Genomic DNA, 14,170 nt, shown 5'->3' on the forward strand with positions numbered 1-14,170 from the left:
GGGTGACTATTGCTGTGGAAATACCTTGACAAAAACCAACTTGAGGATAAAAGGTCTTATTTTGTTTACATTTATACATCATAGTTCATCATCAAAATAAGTCAAGACAAGAACCTGGACGCAGGAATTGATACAGAGACCAGTGAGGAGAGCTATTTACTGCCTTATTTCTTATAGCTTGGTCAGCCTGCTTTCTTACAGAGACCGGGACCATTGGACCAAGGATGCTTGCTGCTTTTCCAGAAAAAAAAATATATTAGACTAATATGTAAGCCCATCCCACAAAAGAAATTAAAAGTACAAAAAATGCATGTTTTGAAATTTCTCAAGTAGTTTTGGAATGAAATTATGAAAAAAAAATCAATAGTATATTGGGAGTGGAATTACTTCATTGGAGTAAAATTAAATTTGAAAAATTCATTTTTGTTGGTAATTATAGAAAATATCATTTTTTCCATCAGTTGATGGATGAAGATTGTTCAGAGGACCTAGTGTGGGCCTATGCAGGTTCCCCTTATGTCAGTCCAGAGTTAGTGAGCTCCCACTAGTTCAGGTCAGCTGTTTCTCTGGGTAGCCCCATCATGGTCTTGACCCCTTTGCTCATATTATTGCTCATCCCTCTCTTCGATTGGACTCTGGGAGCTTGGCTCAGTGCTAGCTTTGAATCTCTGTATCTGCTTCCATCAGTTGCTGGATGAAGTTTCTATGATGCCAGTTGAGTTATTCATCAATCTGATTACAAAAAAGACCAGTTCAAGAAGCCTCTTCACTATTGCTTAGGGTCTTAGCTATGGCCATCTTTGTGTATTCCTGGGAATTTCTGTAGTGCCGGGTTTCTTGCTAGCCCCATAATGGCTCCCTCAGTCAAGAAATCTCTTTCCTTCCACTCCCTCTCTTTCCTTTGGAAACAGATGCAGAGATCAACAGCTAAGCACTAGGCTGAGCTCTCAGACTACAATTTAAGAGAGGAGCAGTAATATGAACAAAGAAGTCAAGACTGTGATAGAGATACCCACAGAAACAGTTGACCTGAGCTAATAGGAGCTCACTGACTCCAGATTGACAGTTGGGAAGACTGTATAGGTCCGCTGAATGTGGGTGACAGTTATGTGTCTTAGGCAGTTTGTGGGGTCACTGGCAGTGGGACCAGAATTTATTATCCCTAGTGCTTGAATTGGCTTTTTGGAGTCCATTCTCTTTGGAGGGATACATTGTTCAATCTAGATACAGGGAAGAGGGCCTTGGTCCTACCTCAAAGTGATGTGTCAGACTTTGTTGACTTCCCATAGGAAGCTTTACACTCTCTGATAGTGGATGGAGAGTGGGATGGGGGAAGGTAGTGGAATGAGAGGAGGGGAGGAAGGGGAACTGGAATTAGTAAGCCAAATGAGAACAAAAAGGTGTTTTAAAATAAATCAGTAAAAATTTGAAAATGAAAATATCATTTTTCTGAGATTAAAATTACATAGTGAATTGAGGTGTATTTACTAATTCATTTCAAATATATCATCAAATCCTAAGCCAATATAGTCTGAAAAAATAAAATATTTCCAAGAGCATATCTGAGTTTAAAATTCAACATATTTAAGAAATTTGGTTTATTGTATAAATTTATTGTATAAATAAAACCAATTCATTTTAATAATTGAACTTCTAGGAACAAAATATATACAATGACATGAATTTCAGTAGAATTTTGTAAAATTCTCAAATATACTGAATTTAATCTCACATATGGCCATGCATTCATTACAAAGCCTGGTTTTGACCATTCAGATATGTCATTTGTGATTTTCCAACAATGTGAGGAAACTCAGGTTATCAAGTAGACAGTGACACTGTCTCACCTGGGTCTCTGATACTTTTTTAATTTATTCTCTAGTAGCTCAGAATATATAACTTCCTATCTCAAAGTACTACTGCCAGGTCAGACTAGTTATGACAAAGGCCTGTACAGTGCAAATCCCGAAGGAAGTTCAGAAGTATATACTTCCTTGAGGGGACAGACAGGAGATGTAGAGGGAACAAGTACCATGTCAGAGCACTGTGGAACCTTGGAGACACTACTTCCTTTAAAACAATAACTTTCCATAGGATTTATGAACCATAGAAATATAAACCCAAACCTAAAGACCTGATTTTTTGAGGGCATTTAGCAAAGTTTGCTATTGTAAACTCTTGCTGAATGTTATAACTTTTAAATGCATACTTTATACATTTTAATGTTTAAATCTTTATATGTACTCTGTCCTCATACACCCCATTTTCAGCCATGAACCTGATGATAACAGAGGTTTACAATGCTTGGAAAGGAAGAGGGGAAAGTTGAGAGGGTCTGGGGATGTACATTAGTGGTAGGGTGATTGCCTTACATACTCACGGCTCTGAGTTCTGCCCACAGCATCACTAAATAAAAAGAAAAACTGTTGAGAATAAACCATGTAATTTTATAATTGATTGATATCACCTAATTTCCAAATATTGTGCTTTTTGGTTGTTTCAACCCCCATCCCCGAGAGCTGACTTGACAGTTCACCAAGCCCAATACAGTCATATGAATGTATAGACTTACTGAGTTTTCTTTCTATTGGGAATGGGTGAGAGTCAAGTGTTATTTTCTTAATTTCTCATCACAGCATATTATATTATATGTATAACACAACAATTAATGTTTTCAGATCCCAGTACACATGAGAGTCATCTTAAGTTCTTTATGCTTCCAATTACCTTTATTTAATTGTTAAATATCCCTGAGAAAAATCACACATTACATAAATTTATAGAAGAAAAATAGAAGATCCACAAATGTGATATTATATATATGGGGTTCAAAGGGATAATGAGTTATCCCTTTAGGAGACATACTTTTTAAAATACTCTATTTTTAGAAATATTGATGAGGTAATAGATTTTATTAACATAAAACTGGATGATACTATAAGCACTTGCAGTTTTCAGGTGTCTAAAATAATAGAATGCTTATGATCGTGTATTATATATGATTATATTTGCACGCACATTATCTGAGCACCAATTTCATGTGTGATTGATTTTCAAAGTGTGGTGAACAGAATACATTTTCAAGGTCCATTTATTCAAGATGAGGTTCAAGTCACATAAAATACAAGTAACTTTGCATGAATTATAAAGACAAAACATTTTCCAATATACCATTGTTCACATGGATTCCTAAGGTAGAGCTCTTTCATTAATGACAGATTAGTTTAATCTGTTCTTCCCTATCCTAATATTTATATCAAAAATTAGAGTTTATATGCTCATCCTATTTCATATTTATAACAACAACAGAGGACATTTTCTCATGAACTTTTCTGCAATGATTAAGTACATCAAACCTTGTTAACTTTCATTCATTCACTCATACATGTAAACATTCATTTATTTATCGAATTATTACCTAAAAACTTATTGCAAATATGCATTTTCATGACACTTATTACTCCATGAGGAAGTTAAGAAAATTGATGAAGTTAGATATATAACTGGAAATAACATAAATTGTTTCAGTGTGGTAGAAGAAAGTCTTTCCCTAAGTAATTCTATTAAAATACCAAGATAACCAGGTTGTGTCTTCAACATGAACAACAGAATTCTTTTCAGGTTGACCATCTTATATTTCTCCTTACCTCAACAGGCCTTCCTAAAAACTTTCAGTTCTCTTCTTCCTTTTATTTTTTATTTCTTTTTTTCATAACACATTGAGTCACTAGTGATGACTTTATGTGTGAATGTGGGGCCATCTATTGGAACGTGGGCAGCCTAGTGGTAGTCAATATCTCCACACAAGAATGACTCTCCTTTAGCAGATAGTTCCTCAGTTATGAGTGGAGCCTGGTGAGCTCCTTCTTGGTTCATGATGGAACTTTGGCTGACTAGATTTTATGTAGAATCTGTATCAGTCTTTTGAAATGCTAGTTGCTCAAAACTGTAGCTACCAACCTATATGAAGCTTCAGTATCACACAGAGGTCACAGTTAGGGTCACCAATTGATGAGTTCAAATGGCTAGTCATTGATTTCTTCCATCTCAGTCACTTGACATTTATATAAAATATGCAGTTAATTTTGGCCTCAAGCAATTAAAGTCATTCCTACTTATTCAAGTGGAAAATTATTGAGACTTCAGACATCATAGAGCATGTCATAGTCATAAGCCTTTATAGATGTAAGCCTTTATAAATGTAAGTCATTTTTGTAATTGTATGCATATGTGTATACATGTTTCTGTGTTTATATGTGTGAGTAAAAGTTTGTGCAATTATGCGTGAGTGCAGGTGTGCATGTGTGCCAATGGAAGAGAGAGGACCATCTCAGGATTTCCTTCTGTCTTGTAAAATTTGGGAGATTTGTTCTGTCTCTCTCCTCCAAAGTAACTGTAGGAGTGAAAGTAATTCAATGGAAGTCATTTAATGAAAAGTCATTTCAGATGCAAGATGTTACCATTGGATTTACAAACATTTTGGTGGTTGAACTTGGGTCCTCTTGCTAGGTAGCAAACTCTACATGCACTGAAGCTTCTCCATAGCCTGCACATAAATTCTTCCCCCAGAGAATTCCAGAGGATAGTATAGTAGCTGTGACATATCTTTAAGTTTAAGGCAGTTTTGAGAATTTAGGAATGGCATATAAAATATGAAGATGTATAATTTGTTAAGCAGTCCATTATTAGTCTTAAGGGGTAACATTCTTTTGGTTCTCCTTAGATCCAGAATCCAGGCAATCAAATTAAATTTTATCATGGAACAATATTATGCAATATCTAAGATCCCATTAAAATGACAAAATATACAACTTTGGATAAGGCATAGTACAGTGTTAAAATTTCCCATATTAATGAATAACAACATTTTAAAGTTGGATAGAATGAATGGAGTACAAATACAATTTCATGATGTTCACAATCTTTAAGATTCAATCCTCTTTTTAAAGTGAAAGACCACCTTTTGCTACAAGGTGACATCCAGTATTAATGATGGCATTATTTGTTACTCAGTTCAGGGAGAAAATCCTCATTGAACAGTCACTGCTACATGTTGAGTCTACAGTTTTCTCAACCTGAGAAAGTTTGCTTACGTAGGAAGCTCTTCAGGATGGCATGCTATTCATTAAGTCATTGCTGTTCCACTCATTAAGTCATGACTTCCGCCCATAGATTTCCTCAGAAATACAAACAGTCAGCCCATTTCTCTTGTATGAACTTCTAAAAGCAAACTGTTTGGAGCTTGCTGGCTAGGGGAATAAGAGGACTCCATTTGTAGAGGGTGGAGCACAAGAAGCACATGGATTCTTATCGCTGATAAGTTAACAAGGAAATTACGTGCATCGTTACTCGATGTTTTAATCACCTAGTATCAATTCCTGGGAGACAGTAAACAGACCAGAGACTATTAGTGTGCATTAAACATGAATGAACAATTTTGCCTTTTGAATAGGTTTTAAATACCTAAACATAAAATGGTAAATAAAAAATGGCAGAAAAAATGTACAATGATTATTCCTAAATAACCACCTCAGTTTCCTGACCTGTGACAAATGGGGATTTAAAAAAAGACACTATGATGATATTAATAACTATAGTGTTTTAAAGAAAAATGAGAGCATGAGACACCTTAAAATCTTCTGTGGTGATCCAGAAAGATGCTACAGGGTTTCTGATTACCATGATATAATTACCATTTCTTTTTATTGTTCAAATTTCATGTTATACTCAAAGACATTTCTTTTTTTCTCTGATATTTTTTTCACCAAAATGTTTTCATTATTTGAGGAAGGTATTTATATAGGCAATACCTGGACAAGTTAAATCAATAATCATTGTACCTATCAGGAATCATTGCTCCATTGTTCACTAGTAACTGTGTCTCCTTGTACTTTTCCAAACATATCATAAACAACAATCTGGTGTTGTTTACCAATATCAAGATTAATGATAGACACAGGAAAGCAGTTTGTCTATATATATATGTCTGGTTAATATTGTAAACAATTTTCTTAAATCATTGCTTTACCCTTGATGTCTTGAATAAAAATCCCTAGATGTTGAAACAGCATCATAATTAGAATTCTTTAGTATCAAACAAACCTATTAATTTAATCTTAAAAAACCCTTTAAATAAGGTTCATATATTTGTTCTCACTATTGAGTATTGTATTTTATGTGGTAGTTTGTGTAATAAGACACACAAAGACAATAACATGAATAAAATATAAAAATAATAGAAAACCTTTTCATTCAGAGTGTGTATAATCAACTAAAAATCTCAGGACTCTACCAAAAGAATTTATTTCACAGATAGCATTTAATAGTTTGCATTGTACAAGATCATGCCATGCACATTAATTCTAGAAGGAAAATGGAAATACAAAACTTAGGAAATGAAATGACTCTTGCAGTAATAAATTACCTATTTAAGAATGACTACAACAAAATACATGTGATTGCTAAACTAATATTTAAACAATTTCTTAATGAAAATCAAGAAAATTTAACTGAATGCAAAGGTATACTGTGTCTATGGGTCAGATTACCAAATTTATTTTTTTGTTTATGATTTGCCAATATCAAGATTGACAGTGGATAAAAGAGATGTATAAGAGGTATGTAGGTTGTAAGAAAAAAAAAACTCTAGTTAGTGTGCTGTCATATTATTATTAGTTATATCTCTTTGTTATATATAACATATACTATAGGCAGCTTGATTAAAAAGATCTCCTGAGTAAATTAGAAGCATGGGGACCTTGTGGGAGGGGAGAGGCAGGGAGGGCAGCAGAAAAAAATGTAGAGTGCAATAAAAATCAATAATTTTTTTTTACTAAAAAAAAGGGAATGAGAAGAAAAAGTTTATATGGCTCTACAAAAAAGCAAAAGGAACATATACATTAAAAGTGGACATTATTTTTTCACTTTCTTCTGATTTCAAAGCTAAAATAAAAATAATATTCAAGATAATATTACCAGTGTATAAGAATATATATGTAATTAAATGGGATAGACCACAGAGTCCAAAAACTAATAAGAGTGTAGTAACAGATATTCTAAGAGAACTCAAAGAAATTCAGGGAATTAAAATTCCTGTCAAGAGTTATTGCTAGACCACTAGTATATTAATTATAGGGAAAAATTAAACTTGAAAAGACACCACATATTTAAATAATTGAAATGAGCCTTAAACATAAGTCTAAGAAAATAATTAATAATGTTTCTAAAATAAAGTGTTATATAGTGTTTTTATATTGTGTGTTAAAAGAGTTTCCATAGGATAGAAAAAAACTCGCTGACTATAGATATGATAAATTAGATTTCACAAATTATGTTATTTGTTATTTATCACAAGAAATCATTAAGAAAATGAATATTACAAACACCAGAATTATGAAAATACTTGCAGATGAATATATATGTATATATAAAATGTATATACAGCCAAGTGGTGGTGGTGCATGCCTTTAATCACAGCATTTGGGAGGCAGAGGCAGGAGGATCTCTATGAGTTTGAGGCTAGCCTAGTCTACAAGAGCTAGTTCCAGGACAGGCATCAAAGCTACACAGAGAAACCTTGTCTTTAAAAAAATGTATATACATAACTTATATAATTTTATCAAATTTATATATAATGAAATTTAATAGCTCTATTAAAATCTCAGACCAAATATGGATAAAAACAGTAAAATTCATCTACATTATTTACATGATAGATAGAAGGTAAGGGCTTCTTGAGGCATTTTTTTCTCTGTTACTAGAATAACTAAAGTATGTTTATGCGTGGTGTGTTTGCTGATACACATACATGCTCATACATGTAGGAGCTAGACTTTAATGTCAGGTGTATTTATCATTTTCTACATGTTTTGTTGTTATTGTTTTGAGACAGTCTCCAATGAACTCTGAGTGGCCTAGGCAAAGAGGAAGAGAAAGACCTGATAATCTTCCTTACTTTGCCTTTCCACCTCCCACCCCTGAATCATTATACAGGCTAAACAAGCACTCCACCCAATGAGCCATATCCCCAGCCATGCTTTGTTAAAATTAAATATTGACATCGATATCATTAAAAATGTGGAAAATCTGTAGCATTCATAATTTTCTGGGACAATCAATTATTCTACAATCACTTTGAATAAATGGTGTTTTTTTAAACCAAACTAAATATTTATTGAAAATATGACCATTTCTATTTATAGGCTTTGTCCTTCAAAATCAAACATAACTTTGTTATTAATTGCCAAGGTGCCAATCAACATAAAGACTGTTGTAACTGCTTTTCTATGGCTGCAATAAAATTTACCTTAACTAAAGCAATTTAGGAAGGAAGGGCTTAATTCAGCTCACAATCTCTGAGGACATAATCCATCACTAAGGGTAATTAATAGGAGCAGGAGTTACAGACCATTGGTCACCTTGCATCTCCAGTCAAGAAACAGAGTAAGGGAATGCTAGTGTTCAGTTGAATGTGAGACTTCAGGATAGGAGCATGGTACCATTCAGACTCTGTTCTACGGAGCCACTTATTTGTTCCTAACTGCCGAGACCCAAAATAACCACAAAGAAACTGTATTAATTAAATCAAGGTTTGGCCTATTAGCTCTAGATTCTTATTGGTTAGCTCTTATATCTTAATTTAACACACTTCTATTAATCTGTTTAGCACCACGTAAGTGTGGCTTACAGGCAAGGTTCTGTTCAACATCTATCTCTGGTGGGGCTACATGACTTCTTTTGACTCTGCCTTCTTTCTTACAGCATTCGGTTTAGTTTTTCCCACCTAACTCTACTATTCCCTATCACAGGCCAAAGCAGATTCTTTATTCTTTAACCAATAAAAGCAACACATATATAGAAGGACTTACTACACCTTTTCCCCTTTTTTGTTTAAATAAAAAGGAAGGCTTTAACTTTAACCTAGTAAAATTACATATAACGAAACAGGTATCAAGTAAGAATTATAGCTATAATTTTTATACTGACTTTATCTTTTATCATAACTAAGGAAAACTATAACTATCCATTTTTCAAGTCTATCAAAGTCTCCAGAAGGATATAATATTACCTAAGTAAACAGAAAGTGCATTGTTAGCAACCTCCAAAACTCTAGAATTGATAGAGATATCTCACTTCCTGAACAGTCACCCAAAGTTCTTCTGTAATGATGCAGCATTCATCTTCCGCCTACATGCCCATAGTATTCAGCAGACTTTTCCATGAAGCAAGAAGTTTCAAAGACAGTTCTACCTATATTGGCAGTTTGTCAGTCAGTTTCTTCTGTGCTGTGCAGAATGTCTAGCAGACTCTTTCATGAAGCAGGAACCCCACAGGATCGTCTCACCTATAGGCAAGTTCAGCAGTCATTTCTCTATGGGTCCTGCATATCCAGTTCATACAGTAGAGCATCAAGCAGTCCAGGCAAAAGCAGTTTCTTGCCCAAATGTCTAACCAATACCATAAGAAGCCTTTTGGGTGCCCATAATACTCTGGAAGTAGATTGGTGCTGCTAGAAGCAGATGTGTCTCATTGTCATGAAAAATCTTAAGTTCTTAAAACGTTTTAAATGCCATATTCTGAAAGTCTCTGAAAGATCTGAAGAATATTTATCTAACTGAAATATGTCTCTATATCTCTAGAAAATCTAACATGACAATGCATTTTACTATTATACATAATTATATATTAACCTCTATTTCTTAATTATAATTACATTTTTATTTTCTTTTTTGAGCTTGAATATTTATTTAGGCAGTTATAAAGGGGGAAGGGAGAAGGGGGGCAGAGAAAGAGAGAGAGAGAGAGAGAGAGAGAGAGAGAGAAGGAGAAAGAGACAGAGAAGGGGGAAGCAGAGAAGAGGAGAGAGAGGGAGAAGCGAAGCTGCCTCTCTGAGAGGAAGATGGGAAAGAGCTATAATTACATTTTTAATAAGCTGTACAAACACAATACCTTAATCAAAATCAGACCTTAAATCTGTATCAATAAACCAAGATCCATACAATGCAAAACAACTATCTCTATAGCATATTCTCCCTTTAAAATAAACATTTGTAAACAATCATGAAGGAAATTTGGACATATTTCTCTCCAAACTGCTTCCTGCTTTTTGTTGGGCAAAGTAAGTTTTGGGGGTGTTTGTTGTGACCTTTAAGACTGTCTTGATCCACCAAACCACATTAGTCTGGAAGCAATCCATAGGTTCTCATCTTGTGTGGATACAAATGCAGAACCTCTTTTCCAAAGCAAAATATCCTTAGATCCAAATTCTGAAGTCATAACACCTTTAAAATATATATGTATATTTAGCTTCACAGTCCATAAAATAAAATGTCTCTCTGTACTTAACTCATTCACAGTCAAAATATTCAAAGAAAACATAATAATATACATAATTCAGACTCTCTGTGTATATTACATCTTTATGTGGCTTATTTTTCTTACTCTATTACTTTTTCTACAAGTTTAATATTTATTTTATTATCTTTACTTCTTTAATCTATGACTGTCTATACTATTTTATATTACATTTACTTTCTCCTTACTCTTTTCCTTCTCTCTCCCAAGCCTATGTACATTTTTTTTAAAACACACTGTATCTTATTTAGAGGTCTTTTATGTCTGAATCTGTCCTCTTGTGTATCTGTAATCCTTTTCTGTCCTGAAGAGCTTTTTAAATGATAAGCAGCTTGGTTACAGCAGCCCTGGGTGCTGGCTCTGCTTCTCTCCACCTTTCCTACATCAAGAGTACTCTTGTCTCCCACCTCAGATAATTTAATCAAGACAAACCCTCAAAGCTATGCCCAGAAGAAGGTTTTTCACAGCCACTCTATATAAAGTTGACATTGAGGTGAACCATCACAACAAACAAAAAGAAAAGTAGTACATTTCTGATAAATATAGTGTATTTTTATCAATTAAGATTCTCAACTATAAGTTAATACTATCTTAACACAACATGGGATAACAATATAATAAGATTACAATTATATAAGCTTATATAAATTTTCATGAGAATTAACAAAGTGATACATGTAATATACTCAGTTGTGATTGTTTATACTTTGGGATCAATTTCTAGAGACAAAATAGTATTTTCCTGGGTGAATGATTGCATTCTGTATTGTAACACTTGTCAAATATAATCAGATCAAGTACCTAAAATATGAGTTAGTTATTGTATCTAGATTTTTACCTTACCACAAAAACAGTTCAAGAAATCCAAGTTTTGATGAAAATAGTGGATATTGTTTTGATGCATTATTGCACTATAAACCAATATTGGTAGGTTTATAAAATGGAACAGCCCCTTTAACATACTTGTTTTTTATATCCACATCTATTTAAACTAAACAAGTATATACTCTTGGCCTATAAGTTTCTATAGCATGTCAACAAAAGTATTTATAATCTTTAAGGTGCATAACATACCTGCTTCTAGCTATTAATACAAAAGTATGAATTTACATGTTTGCTAAAAGACTATTGAATATTTAACTGTGTTATTACAATTACTATGAACGGTAAATCAAATGCCTATCATTAGGATCAGACATCTACTGCCTTGGGTTCTTAAAACCTTTTAACACCTCTCTGTGATCAAAACACATTATTTTCATTTATGAATCTTAAATCAAATATTAAAAAGGTGACAATGTATACATATATATGTTTATGATTGACAATATTGTTGACATTTTGGACTAACACTTTTTCCAAGATGCCTTGTAGGTCATTAAGAGCATCCTTTCCTTCTGATATGATCAGTAGATATGACCAGTTGTATTACAGATATGACAATAAAAAATATTTACTTGAGCTAATGGGAGCTCACCAACTCCAGCCAAACCGGGAAGGAAATAGCATAGGACCAAACTAGAACCTCTGAATGTGTGTGACAGTTGTATGGTTAGGGCAGATTGTGGGGCCCCTGGCAGCAACACCAAGATTTATCCCTACTGCTTGTACTGTTTTTTGCAGAACCCATTCTCCTTGGATGGATAACTTGTTCAGCCTTGATATAGTGGGGAGGGGCTTGGATCTTCCCCAAAGTAATGTGCCTTACCCTCTCTGAGGAGTGGATGGGGAGGTAGTGTGGGAGGAAAAGTGGAGGGAATTGGAGGAAGGGAGGGAGTGGGAACAGAGAATGGTATTTAAAATGAAAAAGTTAGGTGGTTTTCTTTTTTAAAAAAATACTAAAAAAATATCTACAGACATATCAAATGTCCCTGAGATTAAGTTATTAAAAAAGTATCTATAGACATTATCAAATGTGCCCTGAGGCTAAAAGATCAACTTAAGGTCAAACCCAGTGCCACAAGGAAATAGTATGTATCAATTCACTGTTCTCTTATTCCTGAGTACAAACTAATAGATTATTAATAAGCACAGATCATAATGAATCTAAAGAAGTCAAGTATTGATGATTAATTAAAAATCTATCCTTTAAGGTCAGTTGAGAGGTAGCTATGGGAAATCTGGTGGATTTCATGGCTTCTGTGATTATTCCAATTCCTGTTTGAGGTCTTACTATGTTTCTAATGTTTAATTTTCTATGTATATGAAAATATAACAAGTTCATTAAAATCTTCTAATTCTGGGATTCCATATTACTAATATTTGTGCTTAGTGTCTTATGTTTATTTCAATTTTGTGAGCCTAAATAGGGTACTTTATTTTTAGAGTATAATATTTTTATGTCTTCCTTTCACATTTACATGTATATTCTGGCATAAATGTTATACTCAAGATATTGCCTCATGTTCTCAAAAAGAAATATGTTTGGTTGAACAGCAATGTAAATGGAGACATATGTTATGTGAGATGACAGGAAGAAATTCTCAAAGATGAAATTGACACCATTAGCATTTTTAAGGTCATAGTACTAATAACTATTATTGAGAATTTAGTTAATTCATTAGTGATAATGATCTAAAACATGATACTGGAGTCTATCTAGAGCTACACTAAGGGTAGTCATAAAGAGGGTTTAAAGATAAATAGTACGACATTCACTAACCAAAAATGCAAGCAATTCATAACACAAACTGAAAGATTACAAAGTCATTGCGAATGATGTTATAATGTGAAGATTTGCTACAAAATACCTATTTCATCGCCATATTACTACTATTTTCACTGAAAATCTAAGAAGAAAATTACACTGCTTAGTTATTAATGAACTGTTTAGCTACTGCTTGTATTGGAAAGTTTCCTGAGTTCAGTCTTTAATTATTACCTTATTTTAATTCAATCACTGTTTTTTTATTTAAAGAGAAGACATTTGATTTGTATAACACTCTGAGTGTTAGACCTCTAAAGGCAATATTGTAAACTGCATTAACTTACATCACACTACATATAATTTCCAGAAAACAAAGGAGGGTAAATATTTGTCTCAAGTTTTGCTTCTGTAACTTGAAAAACTGATTATGATTATAAGGAAAACAAAATGGAGATTAGCACTTCAAAAATACTTGACTTGAAAGGCGTCTCATATAAGTTCTTTACTCTCTGAAGACTATATTAGGTACATATAATATAAATCAGTTTTAGTTATTCTGTAGCTCTATGTGCTCATGTATTTAAATATATTTAAATTTCAGGAATTCTCATATCTGTCTCTTGAATTACAGTGTGCCTCATGATCACTTGATAACAACCAAAATGGTGTTTTGTTTGTTTGTTATTAATGAAGGGAGTTGATCCCAAATTTATGGAAGTAAAATTCTGATATTTCAAGGTCTCAGTTAACTACACAAAGTTAAGTTTGGTGTAGGGCGAATTTACTTTCCCATTTAAGTATAGTGATATAAATTATTGTTCCTAGGTAGAAATATAGGAGTTAAATTATATGTGCTCAATACTGTATTTGAGCTGCAGTGAGTAAATTCATTTCATTGAAAAGCCTATTATCTACCAGGTGAAAAGAAATCTTCTCTTGTAACTTTTCATAAATTACTTGTTTGCATTTTATCATTGCTTGTCTGATAATTACCTGTCATCTTCTCAATGCTTATAGAAATCACAATATTAAAATTATTTCCAAATACTCCCAAAGGCACAAGAGTACATTGTATTTTCCAAAAATTGAGAACTCACAGCAGTTTGCTGCATTCTTTCTGATTCAGTTCTTCAGACCCAATGCTTTGTAACTATGAAACACTCCATACCT

This window comes from Microtus oregoni, unplaced genomic scaffold (assembly GCF_018167655.1).
Source record: "Microtus oregoni isolate MIOR12 unplaced genomic scaffold, Mior012 000009F_ref0000495, whole genome shotgun sequence".
Lineage (NCBI taxonomy): Eukaryota > Metazoa > Chordata > Mammalia > Rodentia > Cricetidae > Microtus > Microtus oregoni.